Below are 26,360 nucleotides of genomic sequence, written 5' to 3'. Positions count from 1 at the left end.
ACATCCCGCTCCCACCCCCCATTAGGAAAACAACCGTAAAAAAATTCTCCAAAGCCAACTTCACGCTTCTTAAAACAGAAGTGGCAAACTTCATGACACCCATGCAGATGGACAATAGAGGTACGACTGCTGAATCCTACACAAATGCACTTTATAAGCACTTACACGAGTGCATGGATCGTGCTATCCCTAACAAAACCAAGATGCTATCCTCCAAAAAAAGGAAGCCAATCTGGTGGTCTTCTGCCATAAAAAAACTCTACAACAGACAAAAGAAACTGTTGCAAAAAAGAGTAAAATCCCATGATTGGAAGAACTCCCTGGTCAGCCTCAGTAAGAAGCTGAGATTCATCATAAAATCCTCCAAAGCTAGTTATGAAAACAAAATTGCCACTGATTCTAAAGACAACCACAAATCATTCTATAGCTATGCCAAAAGTCTCAGTGGCAACACTCAGATCTGCTCTGAGTTACAGCACAATGACACTAAATATACAGAACCAACTGATATTGCCAACATCCTGGCAGATAGGTTCAGTGCTAAATTTACCCCCCCTCTCACCCCCTAAAGGGCCCATCTTTATACCGAAGAATGCAAAGTTCCTGTAATCACAGCTGCACAGATAAAAACTTCACTCTCCAAAGCCAAGAACATAGCATCCATGGGACCTGACAACATCCCAGGCTGCCTTATACATGAACTACAGAATGAACTGGCACCCCACCTAAGTGCCATGTTCAGTCATAGCCTCACCTCAGGCTTTGTGCCCATTGAATGACGCAACGTGACAGTTATCCCACTCCACAAAGGGGGGAGCCACAACAGACCCCAGGAACTACCGCCCCATTAGCCTGATGAGCCTCATCTGCAAGGCCATGGAACGTATCATCATGGAACTCATAAACAAAGACATTGGAGATCTCCAAACCCTGGACCCCACACAGTTTGGGTTTTTAAAAGGCAGATCACATCTCCTAAACCTGATAGACTTTTTTGAAGCAGTCACCAAAGCCATAGATGAGGGTAAGGTGGTTCACACAGCCTATCTAGATCTCGCCAAGGCATTCAACACCATCTCCCCACTCTGGAATTATAGATAAACTTACTACCTCCCTACTAGGCCAAACAAAGATGTTTTTTCCGGTACCATCTTAGATTGGATATTAACAACACATCCCAACCATATCTTGAAAGCTGGTGTAATACCAGACCCCCTAGGCGACCACTTACCAGCCTTCACTGACCGCCTATCCTCACACATAGAAAAACAACACATTTTTAAACAATCCCGTAACCTATCTTCCTTCAACCCCAAAATCTTCTCTGAATGCCTCAAGGTTACTAATTGGTCCCCACTGAAAATCCTTCCACTAGATAATGCCGTCACATATTTTAACCAAACCTTCCTTACCTTACTTGTAAAGTAGCCCCTTTACAAACCAAACGTATCAAAACAAATTCCTGCCCCTGGCTATCCCAAGAAACTAAATTGATAATCACTCAGAGAAACAAAAAGTGGAAACTGTACCAAAAACAGAAAAACCCCACCACCTTCCAAGAATATAAACATCTTCATAACCTGGCCAAAAAATCAATAACAAAAGAATGCAAAAACTACTACAGCAGTCTGCAATACAAACACTCAAACAATCCAAAGAAATTCTGGACATCCATCACTTCAATTCTCAACCCTGGTAATACTTCCAACCCCTGCCCCAATCCCAACCTCTCAAGTCTTGAAACGGCCACTAACTTCAACACATTTTTCATTGATTGTATAGCTAAATTATCCTCCATTTTCCCCAATCCATCCATCAATACTAACCCCTCACCCTGCACCCCAAATCCTCTCTCTCACCCCCTCCTCCACCGCTATTCTCACTTAAACCTGTCTCCACCTATACTATAAAAAGACTACTGCAAAAGCTAAAACCATGCCGCAATGCCCCTGACAACCTTCCAGCAAATTGTCTTCAAATATCAGCTGAATCTATAGCCTATCCCATATCCATCCTCATTAATAGATCCATTCAGGAATCCTATGTACCAACCACCTGGCGTTATGCATACATAATTCCTCTCCACAAAGGTGGTAAGAACACAGACACTACCAACTTCAGACCCATAGCTATACTCTCTCCTCTCTCTAAAATTCTAGAGAAAGCCATCCACTCCCAGCTCATGCCCTACCTAATCCAGCACAAACTCCTCTCTCCGACTCAGCATGGCTTCTTCCCAGGCCACAGCACCATGACAGCCCTCATTTCCTTCCTCGAAACAGTCAACCTAGCACGTGAGAGCATCAAATACATATCTTCTCTTTTTCTTGACCTCTCAAAGGCATTCAACACTATTTCCCATTCCCTCCTCCTGTCCCAGCTCTCACACTTGCATCTATCTCCCTCAACCCTAGACTGGTTCTCCAGCTACCTTTCCAAGTGCCAGCAGGCTGTACAATGGAAAGAGTCAACCTCCCCTTTCTTACCTACACCCACAGGAGTTCCCCAAGGATCAGTACTTGGCCCTCTGCTCTTCAACTTATTCATTAACAACTTTCACCTCTCCATCCCTGAAGCCTCAGTCATCCAATACGCAGATGACTCTACTATCATCTGCTCAGCCTCCTGCCCCTCCAAACTTCTACTTAATACCCAAACAGCCTTCTCCAAAATTGAATCATGGATGCAATCACATCACTTGGCCCTAAATGCCAACAAAACAAAGCTAATGATATTTACTCCCACTAAAACTTCTCAGTTCCACAAAGTCCAATTTTCCATCAAAAGCCACCTTTGTGGAGAGGAATTATTAGGTATATGCATAACAGGTGTGGTGTACATAGGATTCCTGAATGGATCTATTAATGAGGATGGATATGGGATAGGCTATAGATTCAGCTGATATTTGAAGACAATTTGCTGGAAGCCACTCTTGAAATCGTTCCTAGTACCAAGCTACTTGGCATTACCATCGATGAAAACCTAAAATTCGACTCCCACATCCTCTCAGCAATCAAAAAAACCCACCAGGAAAATCGGCCTCCTCTACAGACACAGCTACTGCCTTACTCCATCTTCCCATCATACCATTGCATCTACCTTATTCTCCCCTCTCTCTTGTACGGTGCTCCCCTATTCTCCAACCTACAACTTGGACTCCGTGCTAAAATTGAGGCCTGTTACAACAAAATCTGCAAATTTACAACCAATTCTAGGAACTCTTCCCATCACTATCACTCCCTACACACCCTAAACTGGCTAGAACTCCACAACCACCTAAAGTACCTACAACTTACAACAGCCCACAAACTCATCTTTAAACCAGCAGAATGCCCCTCTCTTGCTAAATCTCTAACACCCTACACACCTACCCGTACCCTGAGATCCACAGGCCAAAACCTCCTGCATGTACACAAACCCATCCACCCAACTGGTAAACTACTACTATCCCACACTATAGCCAAACTATGGAACAATCTCCCCACACCACTACGTAATATATCTAACCACAACAATTTCAAAAACATGCTTCTCTCCCATCTCTCCTCCAAATGGGAATATCCTTCACATGCTCCCACCTAAAACTTCCACACTACTAACTCCACACCTAAATCATCATTTCTTTGCCTACTTTAACTTAATTCAGAGATCTTGCTCAGAACACCTTTTCATAAATCTTTTGCATGCATGCCTCTGGCCTACTTTACTCATTTTCTCAAACTTTCATTGTTTGTTTTTCTTATCCATTGTACCCATAACATTGTTTTCCTCTGTAATATTGTTAATTTGTCTCTATTCGTATGTATTTGTATGTCTGTTTGGGGCTTTTCCCCTCGGGTCTCCACTGAAAAAGGGTAATTCTTACCCAGCTGGAACAACCCGGTTAACAAATGCAAATAAATAAATAAATAAATAAATAAATAAACTAGGTATAAATCCCTTTGTCACAAGATGGGTTGCCAACTGGCTTACTGAAAGAACCCACACTGTGAAAGTAGCAGACTCCAAATCAGACTTCAGACCAGTGACAAGTGGAGTACCACAGGGTTCAGTCCTTGGTCCTCTCCTGTTTGGTATCTACTTCTCTGAAGTACAGGCTAACACAGAAGGTCTTTGGCTAACTAAATTCGCAGATGACTGCAAACTAGGAGCCATAATTGAAACTCTTAACGATGTGGTCATCCTACAAAAGGGCCTCACTGAGAGATGCCTGGTGTCAAAGACATGGTCTCAAGCTCAATGCCAAAAAGTGTATTGTCATCCCCTTCGGTAAAAATTCTGTACCCATGAACTACCACATAGGCGGTAGTCTACTTAACACTGAAAGTGTGATAAGAGACCTTGGGACACAGGTGGACAGTAGCCTCTCCTTTGATAATCACATCGCCAGAGTGGTCAGGAAATCCTTCTACATGGTACACCTCATCACAAAAGGTTTCTCATCCAGAAAAAGAGGTCATTGTTCCCCTCTACTCATCACTCATTAGACCCATTATAAAGTACAACGCCCCTTTTGTTATGTACCTCACAAGACATCTACAACAACTGGAAAGGCTGCAAAAATACCTCACAAAGTGGATTACTGGCCTCAGACAGATGCCTTATGCAGACCATCTCAAAAACCTCCAGCTTTACTCCGTCGCATATCGCCTATTCAGAGGCGATCTCTGCCTAACATACAAAGCTATGTCAAACCCAGAGCTGCTGGACATGCTCCACTTAAAGAAATCCCAATCCCTCCGAGCTACATGCTCTAGGGACCTAAACCTTGTCACCACAATAAACAGAACATGCCAGAGGAATAGATTTCTGTCCCTGAGACTTCCCATACTCTGGAACAGACTACCTACCTATGTCAAACAGAGCTCCTCATTAGCAATCTTCAAGAAAAATCTTGATGATTGGATGGGTAATAGGAAATTCACCCCGGGGATCACTTCTGTGGTTCTGCTTGACAGGGGCACAGGAAAATAATTTTCTTTGGTGGTGAAAGCCAGGGTACATTTTTGGCTAGGCTTGTATAGGTCCTAGGGCCAATAGCCTAGTACCTACCTATGAACCTATGAACCTATGTTGTATTAATGAACACAAATTTGCAATTGAAGCTTTTGATAGTTTTTTTTTTGTGCAAATATTTTCCTCTCCTCTAATTCCTGTCTTAATCTTTCTGAATATCTTTTATGTGAAAATTCTGGGTTTATTCCATAATAGTAGCAATACATAATGTCTTCCTTATCCTCAGTAGTCCACTGTGGCACCTATATGGCTGTTGTTTCTCCTATCAGTTTTTGTGATTTTTGTGGACTGCTACTTCCTTCTACAACAGGGGGCCTCTCCTCCCCCTGGGCCTGGCCTAGCCCCATTGTAGGAATGTTTACGTATTTTGAGGATTCTATACTGTCATTTTTTTCCACTCCCGACACCAGTGTGTCTACCAGGATTGGGCAAATTTTTTATCCTGGGACTTGTGCACCCCGCTGTCTTTTTTGTTTTTTAACCAACTTCTGTCCGTGATATATACTATATAAAATTCTATTTATATATCGGTGCTCTCTAGGTGAGATTTTGTAAATGCAGGTTCCACCTCATGAAGGTACTCACCAAAACATGATAATGACTTCAGTTTCAGCAATACTCTTGGTTTTTTTTTGCTGATTGCATCATTTCTGTTTTGTAAACCTTACTTTTCGGTTACTTTGGCATTTTTCTGTCCCTCTCTGTTCCATTTGACTGCAGCAGCTTTCGTTCTAGCTTTGACCTTATAATTCACACTCCCTTCTAGACCATTCTAGACCCTTCAGTACTTGAAGCTGTTAACATGTTCCGCTATTTTCCTTTGTGTTTCAGTGTTCAGTTTCTTTTGATTTCTCCTATTTTCTAAAAAACAACAAGAGCCAGCATTTAGTGACTTAAAAAATTTGTATTCAAAGATACATAACAGCAAAAAAGACAAACCGGTTTCAGCTGGAAAAATAACACAGCCTTCCTCAGTGTATAAATTTCATTCAAAATACATGCTGTTTAAATACTGAAAGAACAAGAACCATTGGTTGAATACTCATAAATATTCATTTAATCCTGGGGAAAATAAACTACCAAGCTTTATGATCCACTTTTTTTCTTTACAATTCAATATATTATGCCACCCAGTTTTATTAATACGATTGCCATGTACCATATCTATAATAATGAACATAAATTGGGCTGAGGGATGAACTAGCTGATGTTTGTATAAAGCATTGGTCAACTTTTTATGTTTAATGTTGCTGATATGTTCAGAAATCCGTGATCTAATAGGACGAGAGGTCTGCCCTACATAGAATGCTCCACAGTTACATGTAGCCAAGTAAATCACCCAATCGCTGCTGCAATTGGCGAAAAAACTAAGTTCAAAGACCTGGGAGCAGTTTCTACTGGAAAAATCTTTGGATGTAGTGATGTATTTACAATTGGTACAGTGGCCACAAGGAAAGCATCCACGCAAAATATCCCCTGATATAGTGGTCTGTTTTAATACAGGGTTTTTATTGTCACTGTGTTTGTAATGAGTAAAATATGATTTAAGATTTTTTCCATTCCTATATGAAAAAATACATCTGTCTGGGATGATATTGGCAACTTCTCGGTCACACTGTAAAATGTTCCAGTGTCTACGGACACTCTCCAGAAGACAATTGGTATTACGACCATAGGTAGTAGTGAATCTAAGTGGTTGAGGTAATGTGTCTGAATGGTCCTTATATTTAAGTAAATCAAATCTCTGCATACCATTGACCTGATATTTGGCAACTGATATGTTGCCAGTATTGTAACCCCTTTGTTTAAATCTGTTTGTTAGATCACATTGATTGAGACAAAATGTAGAATGTTTTGAACAAATCCGCTTGGCTCTAATGAACTGGGATTTCGGAATGTTCCTTGCTATATGTGGAGGATGGTAACTGGAAGCATGTAATAAAGTGTTGTACTGTGGAAACTTTCTGTACATTTCCGTTTCCAAAGTACCATCCGGAGGTTTGTGCAATAGAACATCCAGAAATGTTATACTGTTGATATCATGATGTTCCGTAAAGACTAACCCCCATTCATTATTGTTAAGATAGGAAACAAATTCTGCAAGCCCAGATTCAGTGCCCCTCCATACAAGCCATATGTCATCCAAGTAATGTCTCCGTATATCTATATCAGACAGATATATATTTCTAGTAGAATCATAGATGATCTGTGTTTCAACATGGGCCATAAAGAGGTCAGCATATATGGGGGCAAAGGATGCCCCCATAGCAGTCCCCTCGGTCTGCCAAAAACACAGATCCTTATAATAGAAGACGTTACATGTGAGGACATACCTAGCCATATCTACCAAAAAAGAATTGAATTCTGGACTATACAGATTTGTTGTATCTAACCAATAGGCCAAAGCTTTAAGTCCTGCCTGGTGTGGTATGTTAGTGTATAGTGCACTAACATCAAGTGTGCACAAAAACCAATCAGCTCCAAGTTGTGAATAAGATATTATTTGTAAAAAAATAGTTGTATCTTGTAACCTGGAACGAATAAACGGTAACAAAGGTTTCAAATATTTAGTCAAAAACAGTGACAAAGGCTCAGTGATGTAACCTTTCTCAGATACTATAGGTCTTCCCGGAGGGTGAATAGCATCCTTATGAATTTTTGGTAAAAAATATATGTACTGGGCACTAAAATCTTTAATAATTAATTGATGTGATATATCATTTGAAATAATGGCCCGATCTTTAGCATCCATAAGAAAGCGTTCTATGCATTTCATGAGTCTAGATGTAGGATCAACAGACATATAAGAATAGTATCTTGCATCAAAAAGCTGTCTACGAGCCTCATCATCATAATCCCTCCAGTTCTGGATGACCACAGCACCACCCTTATCTGCAGATGTAATTACAATCTGTTTATTTTTTTGTAGTTCCAAAATAGCCTGTTTCTCAGTAGATGTAATATTATTATGTTTAAAGGGAACATCAGAACTAAAGAAATGTAGATCTTTGAGAATGCTATTTTGGAACTGATGAACTATCGCATGCATAGGTGGGGAGAAACTGGATTTATGATATATAAATTTGCCACTATCAAGGTTACTTCCAGAATCACTAAAAACAGTCTTAGATTTAATAATCTACAAAAGCTCATAAGGTCTTGTGCAAATACATCTTCAGATATCATGAAACCAGGTATAAAACTTAAGCCTTTATTCAAGACATGAATTTGTGTAGAAGATAGACCAAAGTTAGACAAGTTCAAAACATTGTTGTTAACTCCACCATTCAAGTCTTCAATGCCATTTCCAATAAACCCTGGATGTTGTGAACCTTTCCTATGTTTGCACCCCCCCCATCTACATTTAGTCCTAAAGGGACAATCCCAGGAGTTCTTTTGGGGGATGGAGACCCTGATGCTGCCAGGGATTCATTGTCAGTACCAGAAGATGTGTCCTCAATAGATGAGGTAGTATCAATGTTGTGTTTCCGCAAAATAGACCTAGGTCTCTTCCTTTTCATAGTGGAAGAAGGGGGATTATTAAACCTCACATGTTTGGTCTGGTATGTAAAAGGATTCCCACGGGAATAGTCCTCTTGGTCCCTGGAGAACTTTTTCATTTTCCTTGACCTTAGCTCAGCATCAAATTTTTTAAGGTCCAAAGCTACTTTGTTGAGCCTACCCTCAAATGAAGGTTCATGTTCAAAACATTTCAATTTGTCTGCTAAAGCAGTGATTCCTGCCAACCCACTATCAATCGCACGATTGTGGAACTTATATAATTCCACAACAAAGGCCATTGTGGCATCTTGTTGTATTTTTAACCATTGTTTGTTCAACTCCTCATCCGCATTATTTACATGGGGAATAGTGCGTATACGTAACCCCCTAGGGGTTATATTTGTGGCCTGATAGGCCTTAAAGAGTTTACTATGCCATACATTTGCTCGCAATGATCTGAGCTGCCTGTTTAGATCATCAATTAGACCTTGACATAATGTCTCTGGACTGATTAAATCTACAGGCTCAGTACTCCCATTGTTGGAAGAACCCAGACCAAAGACACCCAGATCTTCTCTATCCGCAACCAAACCGGAAATGAGATTAGATAAATCCATTGTATATAGCAGCAATCTGTAATGGTAATACCAGAAATCCTGTTTTGAAAAGCTGTCAATAATGGTTACTGATACAAAAACCACGGCAGCTAAAGGTAATAGGCGTAATGGACAATCACAGCAAAAAACATATCCCAGCTAATAGATGAAGAAAGGCTGCGTCCAAGCCTAAAAGACCAAATAAAAAATGTCCACAAAAGATGTTTTGCATAAAATAATACAAATTAGAACTGAGGAACATAAAAGTGTGTTTGAGGGGGCTAGGCAAGAGATCACAACCAAGGCAGAAATCAAAAAGAAAAAAAATATATATGCTGCTGAGCCAAGTTCAAGAAAATAACAAAAAATCCAATACACAAGTAACACTAGTCCCCAGGGGTCAGGAGAGAACCATAATCCTAATGCCAGACCACCAGATAGACCAGGTATTACTACCAATATCCATGGACAAACATAAAAAAATATCCCATCAGGAAAAATCTTTCTGTAAAGTTCAGAAAACCTAATCCCCAGGAGTCAGGAAAAGAACCAAATCCTGTTACCAAACCACTAGATAGACTAGATATTACTACCAATATCCATGGACAAACATAAAAAAATCTTTCTATAGAACACAAAAGCTTAATATCCCATCTCCAAATATACTGAAATATTATTATAGACAAGATATCAAATGTACACATAAACTAAAGTTTGGTGTATATATCCAAGGGCAGAAAATACCTAGCTTAGATAATAATGGTAAATATTGAAGAGTAACAATTGAATAATAATCTAATGCAGACACATATTAAACCACATTTGAAAAATGTAAACGATGTTAAAAGATGCATTAAGAAATAGTTGAAATCCTAAGCAACCATCAAATATACCCTAGATAAACTATAATTCAAGAAATATAATAATCTAAGATAGATACATGTCCTTGCAAAAAAGTTTTTTGGCTGTTAGACAATGATAGTACTTATTAAAAAATATAAATGATATCTAACACCAAAAATCAATGGTATAACATACAATGCAGACCAGATATGTAAAAGATATGTAATCCAAACATGAAAGGCATACAAATGAATATATAGTCTATAATAATCAATAAACAAAAAAACATCACAACTAAAGTGATGTAGTTTGAAACCAACCTACACTAACCCCAAAGTTGTAAAATGTAATCACGCTCAGTTAGAAGACTGAAAGTCACAGTATATAATCATAAATATATAGTTAAACATAAAAAACACAAATTGCTAGATGGTCTATAGCAATCTGTGCCCCAAAAATGTCACAGACTGTAATGGCATAATTTAGGACCAACCTCCACTAAAGCCCAAAGATATATAACACAATATCGCTCCATGAAGGGCTAATATTCCATCCAAACTATATATATATATATATATATATATATATATATATATATATATATATATATATATATACTCAAAGAATGTCACAAACTGTGATGGCGTAGTTCAGGGCCGACCTCCACAAAGGCCCAAACTTGTATGTTGTTCCATGAAGGGCTAATAGTCCAACAAAATGGTGGTTACAATCCAGAAAGCGGTTTGTCTTTTTTGCTGTTATGTATCTTTGAATACAATTTTTTTAAGTCACTAAATGCTGGCTCTTGTTGTTTTTTGCATATTTCCAGTTTTTTGAGCCGTGCAATAACTCTCGTGCAGGGGGACTTTATCTAGTGTTATTCTCCTATTTTCTGCCATGACAACTGTCTTGTCTGTATTTAATTTCATCCCATGTGTCTTCAGTTTTACATTCAGAGTCTGCCTGTAATACCACATCATCCGCATGGTGCAACTTTGTTATTATCCACCCTTTGGCTTGTTTTGCTAATGTAGTCCATCTCTGGAATGAACATCAGTGGGCTCAGAGGTGAACCCTGATACCTACCCACTCCAACTGGGAGCCCCTCAGTGAGTCCGAACACTGTTCATACTTGTATCATTGCACATTGTCCATGCTGGAGTGAGTGACTTGAGACATACCTCCCTGGACTACATGGAAGAGCTCTCAGATCATGTGGCCCAGGCAGGTATGACCCTAGCCCTGAGTAGCATCCTGCCTTTGCCCGTAATGATACCACAGTATAAGGACAAAATGATTGACTTCAACAATTGGCTAAGCTTCTGGTGTCATTCAAAGGGGATCCAGTATCTGTCTGCCTGGGACAACATGATCGACAAACCACAATGCTTTGCCAGAGATGGCCTGCACCTGTCACCCCTGGGATTCAGGTTACTAGCCAAGGCTCTTGCCACCTCTATAGTGCCTTTTCTAGGCAAAGTTCAAAAAACAAAACCACCACCGTAACAGGTAAAAGCATGCAAAATCTGAAGGTAATGTTACTCAATGCTAGAAGTCTAAAGGTCAGAATACACTCTCTCGAGGCACTCCTAAAAATGAAGAACATTGATATCTGTGCAGTAACTGAGACCTGGTTCAAGACTCTAGAGAGCACCACTGCAAAACCAGGCTACAACTCTTACCACACTTTTCAGCCACCAAACCAGGACCGAAACACTAAAGGTGGAGGAGTGTCCATATTCACCAAGAATATTCACACCACCAGACTAATTGCCCAACACAATGCATCTGAAATTCTCCAGGTGCAACTATCATTAGGTAAGACTGCAGTCCAAATTGTAGCTTGCTACAGACCCCCCACCATGTACCAACATTCTCACTACACATTTCTAAACATACTGGAAAATATTAAGATACAGCCAAACACCCTGATACTGGGTGATTTAAACTACGCTGCCAATAACTGGGAAAACTACTCATGTACGACACCTTTTCCCAATGGTTCTTGGAATTCATAAATTCCAATGCCCTGGATCAACTAATCCATAGTCCCACCAGGGGCTCCAATATCCTAGACCTGGTCAATACCAATATGGGAAATCGATGCTCCACACCTATGGTCACCCCCTCATTGGTTAGGTCTGACTATAAGCTAATCACCCTTGGCATCCACATCCCACCCCCACCCCCCCCAGTAAGGAAACCTCCGTAAAAAAACTTCTCCTAAGCCAACTTCATTCTATTCAAGTCAGAAGTAACAAACTTCATGACACCCATGCATATTGTAACTGAAAGTTCGACTGCTGAATCTTACACTAAGGCACTGTATGAGCACATCCACTTTTGCATGAATTGTGCCATCCTAAATATAATCAAGATGCTCTTCTCCAAAAAAAGGAAGCCAGTCTGGTGGTCCCCTGCCATAAACAAACTTTACAACAAAAGGAAGAAACTGTTGCAGAAAAGAGGAAAATCCCAGGATGCAAACAACTCCCTTACCAGCCTCAGTAAGAAGCTGAGATTCCTCATAAAATCCTCCAAAGCTAGTTACAAAAATAAAATTGCCAAAGATTCCAAAGACAACCACAAGGCATTCTATAACTATGTCAGGAATCTAAATGACAATGATCAGATCTGCTCTGAGCTAAAACAGAATGGCATTAATTATACTGACCCCAAGGATATTGCCAATATCCTGGCAGATCAATTCAGTGCCAAATTCACCCCCCTCTCACCCCCTAAAGGGCCCATCTCAATACTGAAAGATTGGCAAATTCTGGTAATAATGGCCACAAAGGTAAAAAAACACACTCTCCAAAGCTAAGAATACAGCATCCATGGGACCAGACGACATCCCAGGCTGTGTACTACATGAACTACAATATGAACTGGCACCTCACCTAAGTGTCATGTTTAATCATAGCATCACCTCAGGCTTCATGCCCACTAAGCCCACGCTAATTCCACCTAATACGCAGCTTCTCAGTGCTTCTGTGGATCACTAGTGATATCTGCATTGCTTACTGTACTTATTTCCTTGTTTCACTTGAAAGAAAGTTACTGTTTGTCATTTTTGCATTTAAGTTACCTGTAACACATTGCACTTAAGTTACCTGCCACTTGCGCGCTAAAGCAATTATATAAGTCAGCACTAAAAATTAAAAGCACTACACACTCACTCCCCAATGGCCCTTGTTTTCAATTATTAAGGAATTCCAAATATTATTCTAGCATGTCCAAAGGTCAGTTGTCAATCTCCTCTCCGGTCCAGCTGGTGAATCTGGGAATCTTGAGGCAATGTTACAACTGCCTCATGTACACAGACAACCCTCTCCTCCTCCCAAAAAATTCCAACACATGTGAGAGATGCAACCATATAGCCAAACTGGAGGCTAAGCTCTCTCAACTCAGTACTGGCATAACCAGTCAGGAGGAGAAGGAAACCACACTCACTACAATTCCAGTCTCACATAGACCTACCACGACAGCAAACCAAACACATAATCACACAAAAACATACTCGGAGGCTCTAAATAAAGATCTGCCTAAGCAGCAGAGACCTCCAAAGCAGACATCCAAGCAACCGCTACCCAAAAACAAAACACGTGCAACACATATCTCACAAAGCCAGTGTGCTGAACAGACACAGCCCTTAAGACTAAACAACACACCTGATACACTTGTAATAGGTGACTCTATCGTCAGGCACACTGACATCCCACTCACCAGGCTGAACAAGGAGAGGGTCACAGTGAGCAGCCTGTCCAGTGCTAGGATCCGCCACATAACACAAGCACTCAGGTCACTCCAAGGCAAGTACAAATATGACTCAGTCATTGTCCATGCTAGTGTGAATGACCTGAGATGTACCTCCCTAGACTATATGAAAAGAGACATAAAGGAGCTCTCTGAGCATGTAGCCCAGGCCGGTATGACCCTGACCTTGAGTAGCATCTTACCCTCACCAACAATGATGCCACAATATGAAGACAAGATGATCAATTTCAACAATTGGCTTAAGTACTGGTGTCATTCAAAGGGGATCCAATGCCTGTCAGCTTGGGATGATATGCTCGACAAGCCATGATGCTTCGCTAGGGACGGCTTGCACCTGTCACCCCTGGGCTTTCGGATATTGGCAAAGGCTCTTGCTACCCTCATAGTGCCTTTTTTAGGCAAGGCTCAAAAGACAAACCCACCTCCATAGGTATCATAAGGGATAAGAAACTAAGAGTAATGCTACTCAACGCCAGAAGTCTAAACCTCAAGATGCACGCACTCGAAACTCTCCTTAGCATGGAGAACATCGATATCTGTGCAGTAACAGAAACCTGGTTCAGGGCTCCCGAGAGCACCCCAGCACTACCAGGTTATACCTCATACCATGCTTTTCGGCCCCAAAACTTGGACCGAACCACAAAAGGAGGGGGAGTATCGATATTCATCAAAGATACCCACACCTCCAGGTTGGTGGCAAAGCACAAAGCATCAGAGGCTATCCATGTGCAACTAACAGTGGGTAAAACTGCCTTCCAGTTTATAGCCTGCTACAGACCACCCTCCCAAACCCAGGAACCCCACTCGGCCATTTTGAGAACAATGGAAAATATGAAGGTCTCTCCAAACACCATTATATTGGGCGACTTCAACTACCCAAACATAGACTGGGAGCATTACTCTAGCTCCAACACCCTAGCCCAAAGGTTCCTAGAATTTATAAACTCAAATGCTATGGAAAAACTTGTTACCACTCCCACAAGAGGGGAAAACATACTGGACCTGATCATCACCAACATGGGGACTCTATGCTCCAGACCAGAAGTGTATCCCTCACTGGTAAGATCAGACCATAAACTAATCACACTGGATATTCACATCCCAACCCCACCCCCTGCCCAGAAAACCACAGTGAAAAACTTCTCTAAAGCAAATTTCACACTCCTCAAAACTGAGGTGGAATCCTTCAAAGCCCCTGGGCCTGTGGAAAATACGGCCCAGACTGCAGAATCCTTTATAAATGCATTCTATGAACACCTTCAGGAATGCATGCATCATGCGATCCCAAATAAAACCAAGACCCAATCCTCCAAAGGCAGACGTTCTGTCTGGTGGACCCCAGCCATAAACAAACTATGCAATAGAAGGAGGAAGCTACTAAATGATAGAAAAAATCCCAAAAAGGGAAGGCATCACTGATCAGTATTAGCAAAAAACTATGGGCACTCATAAAATTGTCTAAGGACAGCTTCGAGAGAAAAATTGCATAGGACACTAAGGATAATGACAAGGCTTTCTTTAGTTATGTTAGGAACCTGGGTGGTAATTCCCAGATATGCGCAGAATTAGTCCAAAATGACAAAAAATAAACTGAGCCCACAGACATTGCCAACATCCTAGCTGACAGGTTCAGCGCAAACTTCTCCCCCCCCCCACCAAAAGGGCAAATATCTATCCCAGCAGAGTGCTGCCCCCCTGACATCCCAGATGCTCAGGTAAGAGCTGCTCTCTCTAAAGCAAAAAAACACAGCATCAATATGAATATCCAGTGTCCAGAAATCCAGAATATCCAGTGAATATCCAGTCTGCTCTGCCCCTAGCCTTCCCGAGCTCCAAGCCAAAACCCAATTGGCCTTCACAACCACAGAAACTTGGATGCTTCAAAATCATCTTTCCCTTAATGCCAACAAATCCCACATCATTCTCTTCTCTCCCTCAAAAGCAATGACTCTAGACAAGTCTTACTTCATAATCTCCAGCCTCTCCCACTCCTCAATAGAAGTTGTTAGTTGTGCTAAACTACTCGGAGTCACCATTGATGAACATCTGAAATTTAATAATCATATTCAAATAAACATAAAAAAAACTCATCAGAAACTCGGTATGCTCTATAGAAATGCTAACTTTCTTACTCCATCTTCAAAACAAACTCTCGCCACGACCTACCTTCTCCCTTCTCTACTGTATGGTGCCCCTATTCTATCTAATCTCACCACTTCTATCTCCTCAAAACTTGAAAGTTGCTACTATAAAATTGCCAAATTCGCTACTAACTCCCCCCATTCTACACACCATTGCATCTGCCTCCGTAGGCTCCAATGGCTAGAACTCCCTAATCAACTCGATTTCCTCCAACTTACTACTGCACACAAACTAATTTTTAACCCCACTGCTTGCCCTGCATTATCCAATAGCTTAACCATATATAATCCTCCAAGGCCCCTAAGATCTAGCCACCAAAATCTTATTTCAGTGTACAGACCCAAACGACCCTCTGGCCAACTCCTACTTTCTTACACTACAGCAAAAAAATGGAACTCGCTTCCTTCCCTCCTAAGAGTCACTACAAGCTATGAACAGTTCAAATCCCTTCTCCATTCTCACCTTTCCCAAAATTGGAAATGTAATTGTATACTCCCTACCTAGATCTTATTTCATCCTAGTTCCTTTCTGCCATACCCCTGGTTCCCCTTCTTCAGACTCATTCCTTAGCTCCCCTCCCTCTTCCTCTTATCTCCTCCCCCCTCCCTGACTACACCCTTTACTTGCAAACACACCAAAGGTGAATGAACGCCAGGAATACAGGATACTGTGCTGGAAACACTTAATTTATTGACATAAAATAGGTTGAGCGCTTTCTACAGAAGTAAATCTGTCTTCTTCAGAACATCATAGCATGGAATCATGGCGCTTATATATCATAATTGAAGTAAAAAGCCCGCCCTCTTAGGAAATTCCAGAATATTACTGGATTCGATTACTTTGTTGTCTAATATTCTGGAATTTCCTAAGAGGGCGGGCTTTTTACTTCAATTATGATATATAAGCGTCATGATTCCATGCTATGATGTTCTGAAGAAGACAGATTTACTTCTGTAGAAAGCGCTCAACCTATTTTATGTCAATAAATTAAGTGTTTCCAGCACAGTATCCTGTATTCCTGGCGTTCATTCACCTTTGGTGTGTTTGCAATTTTGTTGTTTCGCTGGGATTATCATCTTTACATCCTTTACTTCCTTCAGGTGCTCTCTTCCCTCTGCCCACCTGTATGCTTAGTCTCACATTTGAATCTTTTTGCCTTTTTCTTAAGGTGTTCTTCTGGTCTCTATCTTAAAAGGATCACTACTCTATCTGTTTTTCTGCTATCTTCCTCCTGACCTCCCTTCTCCTTTAAACTTTTTGCTTCTCCTTCGCTTCTCCTATGCATTCCTGTTCTTGCATTCAAACTCATTCTATATTTTCCTTCTTCTTTACTACTTCACTTAACATTATAGTTGCATAAAAACAAGATTTTCTTATGTATACTGCCTAATGTACCTCATCTTTGAAGAATTGTTAAAATATTGTGCTATTAGAACTCAGAGTGTTTTTGTGTATAATGTATTAGTTTACACTCCTTCTGCTGTGTTTGTACAATGTATTATCATCAATATATGTTTGTATTTTTGTGTGCAATGTATTACTTTATTGTATTATCATGGAGCTTTTCTCCCCGGGCCTCCACTGAAAATGGGCTTTCGAGCCCAGTGGGCTTCCCCGGTTATCAAACTGGAAATAAATAAATAAATGAATAAAGAAACAGATGCTTGGTGCCAGAGCCATGGGCTCAAGCTCAATGCCAAGAAATGTATAGTTATCCCCTTTGGGGGAAAAACATGTACCTGTGAATTACCACATAAGTGGCAGTATACTAAACACCGAAAGTGTGATAAGAGACTTAGGGACACAGGTGGACAGTGGTCTCAATTTTGATTACCACATCACCACAACAGTCAGGAAATTATTCTATGTGGCACACCTCATCACTAAGGGCTTTTTATCCAGAAAAAGGAGGTCATTGTCCCACTGTACTCATCCCTCATTAGACCTATTATATAATACAATGCCCTGTTTGGTATGTAACTCTCAAGACATCTGCAACAACTGGAAAGGCTGCAGAAATACCTCACTGAAAGAATCACAGGCCTAAAGCAGATGCCCTATGCTGACCATCTAAAAAAACTCCAGATATACTCTGTTACATATCGTCTACTCAGAGACGATCTCTGCTTAACATACAAGGCCATGTCAAACCCAGAGCTTTTGGACATGCTACATTTAAAGAAATTCTAATCCCTCAGAGCCACATGTTCCAGGGATCTAAACCTTGTCATCACAGTGAATAAAACATGTTAGAGGGATAGGTTCCTGACCCAGAGACTCCCCAGACTCTGGAATAGACTGCCCATACATGTCAACAGAGCATGTCTTTGGCCCTCTTCAAAAAGAACCTTGACGATTAGATGGGAGATAGGAAATTCACTCCGGGGATCACGTCAGTCACCCTGGTAGACAGGGGTCCAGGGAAGTAAATATTGTGGGAAGAAATAGCCAGGGAATTGTTATGGCTAGGCTTGTATAAGCCCTAGGGCCGATAGCTGAGTACCATCTTATGAACCTATGAACCTACATAGTCTGCACTGATTCTACAAATGTCCCCTGTTTTTAAACCATCACAAAACAGCCTAAATCAATTTACTTGGGACTTTGTCATATGCTTTCTCTAAGTCTAGGAATGCTCAGTTGGACTCTTTCCTCATGTCCTGCATCAACTCTACTATCTAGTGCAAACGTTGGGTCGGTTGTGCAGCATCTGGAGCTGAATCCAAATTGTTCATCCTCCATTTTACTTTACAGTACTCTGAGCATTTATCAGTACTTTCTTGCCACGTGACAGGAGTTTGATGCTTGCGTGCACTCCACAGAGTGAGTGTTTGCTTTGTTCTTCTACACTGGTACTTATTCTCCAGTCATTTAGGATATACCTTTCTCTCCATGCCACTATGAGTACCACTAGGAGACATTTCTCCCCTAATTCACCAAATATCTTGATCATATCTGCTGTGACTTTGTCTGACCCTGCTGTTTCTCCTGGAGGGTGGTTTAATGGCTAAGGTTTGCCTTACAAACACAAGGTGCAGGGTTTGAGTCTCACAAGGGATACTTGGCTAGGCTAAAAATGGCTCGCAAGAGCAGTTAGCTTAGTACTAAACTATGAACCTATGAACTATGAACCTTAGTGCTCTTCCTACTTATACTAGGGTGTTTTTTTCTCTCTTTCATCATATGCTGTGTATGGTGCACTATAGTTTCCATGGGGTTTTCTTTATTCAGGAGGAATCCTTCCATATGCCTTTGATGTCCTGTAGACTGGTGGGCAGATTGTTGCTGGTGGCCATTGTGACTGGTGTTTAATGACTGTCTTCTTTATCTTTCTGTCATTCCCCTACAACCAGACAGAGTTTCTTTGTGACACCTGCTGAGTCATTTTTACAACCAGACAGAGTTTCTTTGTGATACCTGCTGAGTCACTTTTACAGCCAGAGTTTATTTGTGATATCTGCTGAGTCACTTTCCAGAAGACTGTATAGTGCCTCTGAGGTCTTGTTCTTTGCTTTTGAGTTTTTGCCAGAAATTCAGTGTTCCATCTTTTTTATCTCTCACTTTTTTCTGCACTCCTCCTTTCTTTTGGTGACTTCCTGGAGTTCTTTATCACACCACTGGCCTTCCTATGTATTTTATTTCTATACCTAGCTTGGCCACATATTTGCTCTATAGTATTCATACAAGCTGTCATGAAGCACTGCCATTCATATTCAACTCATCCTATTTATTTTAATTTTTCTTCCAGAGGTGCTAAAGCCCTAAGGGATTCTTTGAACTCTTACACTTTCTCTGCAGTCATCTTCCAGGTCTTCAACCTGATGTCTGTTGATCTTAGAGTCTTCTCTGACCGTTGCTTGCAGATGATTGTGGCTGCCAATGATTTAAGATGTGGGCCAACTGTTTCACTGGGAATGACTTTGCAATCTCTGATTCTATGCCAATGTCATTTTCTCACTAGGATAAGGTCTGGCTGAGTTGCATATTGACCAACTCTTGTATTGATCTAGAGATTGTCTCTTTTAGTGAACCATGCACTGGCCACCATCAAGCCATTTTTCAAACAGACGTCTGGAATCATCCCTTCTTTATTCCTGTTGCCTCACCCATGGGGATCCAGGCAGTCCTCATATCTTGTTCTGTCTGTCCCAGTATGAGCTTTCAGGTCCCTCATTATCACACCAAATTATGTTGTTCTGATTTATCTAGTAGGTCCCATGACTGCTGCCTGAATGCACTCTATTCCTTGCTGTCCCAACCCTGCTGTGGGGCATAGACATAGTCTGAGATTATGAATACTATCCTGTCTTTATAATGGAGTCTGATTATCATGATTCTGTCACTAATTCTGAAGATATCCCTGTCTTCATCCTTCTTCAGAAGACTGTCCCTCAGCACAACTCCGACACGAGCTAAGTGGTTTTGCTGCCCTGCCCTTCTGCCTCGCCTGCTGTTGATACCCTGGGTGCCAGCCTCCTCCTTACCATCATGTCATCCACGTCCAAGATGCACCCTGTCATTGAACCTATATTCAGTGTAGGAACTCTTAGTTCATCTCTAGCAGCTTCATATTGTTTTATATCCAGATCTCTCTAAGCAGAGTTATCCCAGGTAATCAAGGCTGAGCAGCTGGACACTAGCCAGCCAGTATCTTATTGACCTAGGACTGCTGGACTTTATGGAAGGCAGAAACTGGCCAACAGAGGCACACAAACCCCAGCTACCATTTAATATGGTTCCCTGGCATAGGTCAGAGTAGGTCAGGTCCTCTACATTTCAATAAACTTCTCTTACATTTTGATGGACATTTGTTATTTGCATATTTCTGCAGCAACTTATTGTTAGAAACTTTGTAATTGTTGTAACTTATTGTATTGTATTGTTTGTATTAATATTTGTTGCTTTTCTCCCCAGCCCCTTGCTGAAAATGGTCCCTGTGCAGTCAGATTGTCCTGGTTAATAAATGTGAATCAAATATAGCAAAATCACAGCCAAAGACAACACTACTATATACCCAACTGAACACACCAAATTGCTAGGAGTGGAAATAGACAATAAACTAAAATTTGACATTCACATATCCATGACCATAAAAAAAGTCCACAAAAAACTAGGAGCGTTATACAGAAATAAGCAACTTCTCACCAAAGCAGCAAAGATTTTAATACCAAATTCCCACCTTATCTCCACCCTACTTTATGCCTCTCCAATATATACCAACCTAAGGCAATGCGATCTAAACAAGCTAGAGACCTGCTTCAACAAAATCACCAAATTTGCCACAGGGGCATCCTACCATAGTCACCACTGTCTTTCACTTGCTGAACTGGGCTGGCTTGAACTCCCTCACCTCCTTCAGTGGTATCAACTCTCACTCGCCCACAAACTAGTAAACCATCCTCTAAATGTCCCATCCCTCCAGAATCTACTCCAACCCTATTGCACCACCAGACCACTAAGATCCAGCAACAAAATTCACGTGCAGATCACTAAAGCCAATAACTCTGCTAGTGAAGCACTATTTTCTTGCACCATAGCCAAATTATGAAACTCCCTTCCACCCACAATTACCTTCGTACTATCATGCACCCACTTCAAAACTTTACTAAAAGCACACCTAAAAACATGCTGGCTATGCCCTTGCAACTCCCACTCTAATATCACCTACCCCATCCAACCACTACCTTTCATTCCACTCCACTAACTACCTTGATTATAGCAAGCTCAGATGCTCATAAGCCTAGTACTTATTATACAGCAGGAACTTCTTATTGTAACATTTGTTAATGTCTGTTATGTACTTCACAGATAAAGATTCTAGTTGTCTACTGATGTACTATGTTCTTCATCTGTAAATATGTTGTAAGTAATTGTTATGTTAAATTGTTACTTGCTATGTAATCCAATGTAACTACTGTCTGTTTATTTTAACTGTGGAGCTTTTCTCCCTGGGCCTCTGTTGAAAATGGACCTACGTCCAGTCGGACACTCCCGGTTAACAAATGTAAATAAATAAATAAATAAAATGAAATACAAAATAAAATAAAATAAAATGTTTCTTTTTTCAGCTTTTCCCAGTTAGGAGTCACCACAGCGGATCACCTGTCCACTCATGATTGACAGTGGAGTTTTATGGTGTCGAGTTGCCAGCCCAGTGCCCAAACTTCCACAGAAGGCACACACACACGCACTCACACCTAGAGCCAATTTAGAGTGTCCAATCCACCTGCAGCATGTCTTTGGGATGTGGGAGGAAAAAAACTAAAACATTGCTAAATCACCTAAAGCCAGTTTTACACTGTTGTGTGGTTAGGCATGACATGGTATGCATTTTGTGATCTATGTTCTCCTGTCTAAAGGATATTATGCACCGCAGTTGATACCTCTAAAGTAGTTGATCTTTCCCAACAGGCTCCTGCTGCCCACAACTCCATTCAGTTTTGGGTGCACTCTGTTGGCATGCCTTTCATGTTTTAAATGGAAACACCCTGCATTTTCTTGGAAGGAATCCCATACTGGCTTTGGCTAGAGGTCAGGAACAAACCCTATTCCTTGTTCTTGGGAAGTGAAAATCCTTAAGCATTATGGCAGCTATGTCTAAACACATGTACTGTATACACACAGACAGATTTACAGAAATACCAATATATAAGCAGACAGACATTTGCATGTGCACATGTGCATGCACTCACACACATACAGACACACACAGACACACACACACACACACACAAACACAGACACACACACACACACACACACACACACACACACACACACACACACACACATACACACACACACACACACACACACACACACACACACACACACACGCGCGCGCGCGCGCGTGCACACATATGTTCATAGGAATTTCAAGTAGAACATTAGATCAGTCAAATCCAGTGTGCATTTGTGAGGTATGCATCCAATCATCTAGCTCCTATTTAAAAGATGATATTTTATCACTCTGCTTAATGCAAGGTCAGTTTGTACTAGAGGTGGGGGAGAGAGATGTTGCATTATAAATCTGTCTTAATACTGCATTTTATTTATCTGGTGATGAAAATTTAGGTCCTTGGTTCAGGTATTTATAAACCTGTGGAGATACAAGAGATTAAGGACAACTACGTCTGTAATGGCATGGAAAGTGAGGTAAAGAGCTTACCTCCAGAGTCACCAAAATACTGAATAAAGGGTCACTGTTTCCAGTCATTCTTGGCAGCTCAGGATATTAAGCCCATGATTTTTTAGCCAGGATCCTTGGGGAGTTTCCTTGTTGTTTGATATGTGTACTGAGGTACATCTGGAAGGGGACATTGGAGTCAATAATTGTCAAGTAGTTCTGAATGTAAGCGAACAATGACCTCTTTTGATCTGGATGATAATTAACTTAGTAATTTATTGCACAAGGATTCTCATTAATGTTGTCACATGATGATTAAACAAAAGGGAATTATGAGCTCATGAGCAAAGGTCCGTAATTACATTTTCATTTTAAAATAGTGTATTGCTGTGCTGTATGTTGGGAGGAGGAGCTGCCCACCACGTCATACCATGGCAGTTTTTTTCTTTTAATCGTTGCTCATTTTAGTAGAATAGGTATTTATGACTGTGAGTTTGAGTATCAGAGAGGACTCTACGACAAATCCAGACTGCAGTCATCAACAAACTTAGTTACCCAGAGGTGCTGGTTTGTAGTCTGGAGATCAGAAAGGTAAATGCTGAAAAGGAGAAGTCCCAACACTGATCTCTGGGGGTTACCACTGGTTACCTTATCACTTTCTGATAAGGCAGCTGCCACTTGCACTTTGTCAGTTTGTTATCCATCCAACAAAAATGGGATCTATTTTTAAAGTATTAAACTTAGTTGCAATGTCAGCTTCGGATACAGTGTTGAACACTATGCCAAATTCAAGATTCATTGTGTGAACAGCATGACCACTTCTGACAGCCTATGTAACCCTCTTGAAGAAGTTAACCAAATTCATAAGGCAGAATTTTCTGTTGACAAAGCTGAACTGCTAATGGTCAAGCCTTAGATTTTTTATATCAAAACTTATGAGGTTAGTTATAATATGTTGCATGGCTTTTCAGATGAGGCTTGCCAAGTAGATGGATCTATAATTCCCAGGGTCAATGGTAGGGCCACCCATATAAAGGGGCATCACGACTGTGGTGTGCCAAACTTCAGGCACAAATGCTGTTGCTATACTTAGGTTAAACAGTTTGAGAAGGACCTGAGCATGGGCATGCTTAGCACTGTTTAAAGGATGGGTAAAGAGTTTGTTTTTACCTTGACTGGAGAATGAACATTTTCTGCCAAGGTGTTAATATAGAGATAATGCCTGGTAAAAAACAAGTCTTCATTTCATGGTACCATACTAAACTGTTGCAAAGCTTGGACAGAAAATAGCAAACAACCACCATTTTGTAAGCTTGTCACTGTTTAGTAAGTGTAAAATTAAAAAAAAGAAGTAGCTCATGCATGTGTGTTTGTGAGAGAGACAGAGCATGAGCGAGAGAAAGGCAGACACAGCCGTCCATCAGCATACCTCCCCTAAACAATTATAAGCATACATCTTTAATATCTGACATTATTGACTGACTTAATCCTCAGTAATTTACTTGTAAATCAAACATTCTAGGATGGATAGAGCAGAACTATACGGCAAAAGGGGCTTCTGATGCACTGCATTGTATGATTTTATTTTTCATTCATTTAGTCACAATGAGACATCTGAGGTGTACTCTTTAAGCAAAGTGGCTGTAACTTCTGTGAATGTGCTTGTGTGTGTGTGTGTGTGTGTGTGTGTGTGTGTGTGTGTGTGTGTGTGTGTGTGTGTGTACATTGCATATCTGCGTGTGTACACATCTGTGTGTAGATTTACTTCCTCCAACGACAATCACATATGCTACAGCAAGTTTAAAACATTAGATGGAGGAACTATTTTACATTAAAAATATTTAAAAAGTATGTAGTAATTAAAAAATACAAACCAAGTTAAGCAATAGCCCACTCTCTTAGTGTAATAATGCCCCTCAGGATGGACATTTTTAGAGAATTAATGCCCTTCGGGGTGGTAAGGCCCTACACTTGCAGCATCAGGCCTAAAAATATCCCTGGGCATGCATCAAATTCCTGATAACACCCATTCTGTCAGGAATTATTGCCTGCTTATCAAACATCCAGGTATATAAATGTGCCTTTGTGATAATAGAGGGTGTAAGGAATTCAGGGATTTGTAGATTTTGAATGTAAGGCAATAAGGTAAAGTTAGTACTGGGGGTGTTTGCTTGTACATTGGCAATGTCTATCAGGTCCAAACGGGAGGTGCCTTTTTGAATAAGTTCAGAGAAATTCTGGGTGCTATTCTTTAGTTTTTTGATATAGTTAAAAAAAGGATTAACTTCAGATGATAACTTAAGTTCATGTGTTGCTTTTATAGACCTAGGGGTATTTTTCAAATATTTTTGTAATATTTTGACACTATCTTTGATATAAGGATTTTTGGATCTGCTATGAAATTTGAGATATTTTTCTTTTGTTGTAAAGTTTATTTATGCAGGAAGACCACCAAGATGGTTTGTGTTTGAACACCCCATTATATTTTGTTTTGGTTTGGACTGCCATCTCTATACATTTATATAAATGTGCAAAGAACTCCTTTATGAAGCTACCTGATGTAACAATGTCAGAGCTGATCCTGCCATGACTGAATTTTGAAACCTTGTCATATAATTGAATGAGGTTAGTAGATTTGAAATCCTTAAAATCTGAAGTAACTGATGAAGGTTCTATAGAGATTTATGGTCTGACTTTGCTGGGGAAGGCAATACCAGGGGAATACTGCATGAAGTGACTACATTGGTAAGGACCGACTGAGACTGTTGCTGTGGATACAACTAATATGACGCATCGTTTCAAGTGCGCAGTCTGAGGATCTCATCACAAGAAAATAAATGTATAAATAATGTCATCTTCTGAAGAAACATATCAGCTTGTGGCTTAAGAGCTTTGGGGGACATTTTTCCCCTTCTTCATGGTACAAAACAAAAAGGTAACCTCTTCTAACTAAAATACAGACAAGACTCTAAAAACTATTAATGGAGGCAATACATTTTACATGAAAGGAAATAGTCTGTCATCACAATGCTAGTGAGACTCAATAACTGAACCTTAATGCCTTGATCATATAATTATAGAGGCATCTAGAAAAATAATGATTGTGGGGGAAGTATGACACATGATAGTCATCTTTCTAAAACAGAGACCAGCAGAATTATTATTTGCTTAAACAGGTTGAAAACCTTGAAAACCATAAATAAAAAAAGGAAAAGAACCTGTAGAAATAATTATAGATGGTTGCTGTTAAAGAAGTTGAAAAAGTAGATAAATGTTTCATTTCCTGAAAACTTGCATTTATAAATTATTGTATGGCATGGATTCACAGCTTCTGGACATAGACAAGGTCCACTGAGTGC

Source organism: Protopterus annectens, chromosome 2.part1 (genome assembly GCF_019279795.1).
Source record: "Protopterus annectens isolate FY-2018-M chromosome 2.part1, PAN1.0, whole genome shotgun sequence".
Taxonomy (NCBI): domain Eukaryota; kingdom Metazoa; phylum Chordata; order Ceratodontiformes; family Protopteridae; genus Protopterus; species Protopterus annectens.
This window is presented reverse-complemented; position numbering follows the sequence as displayed.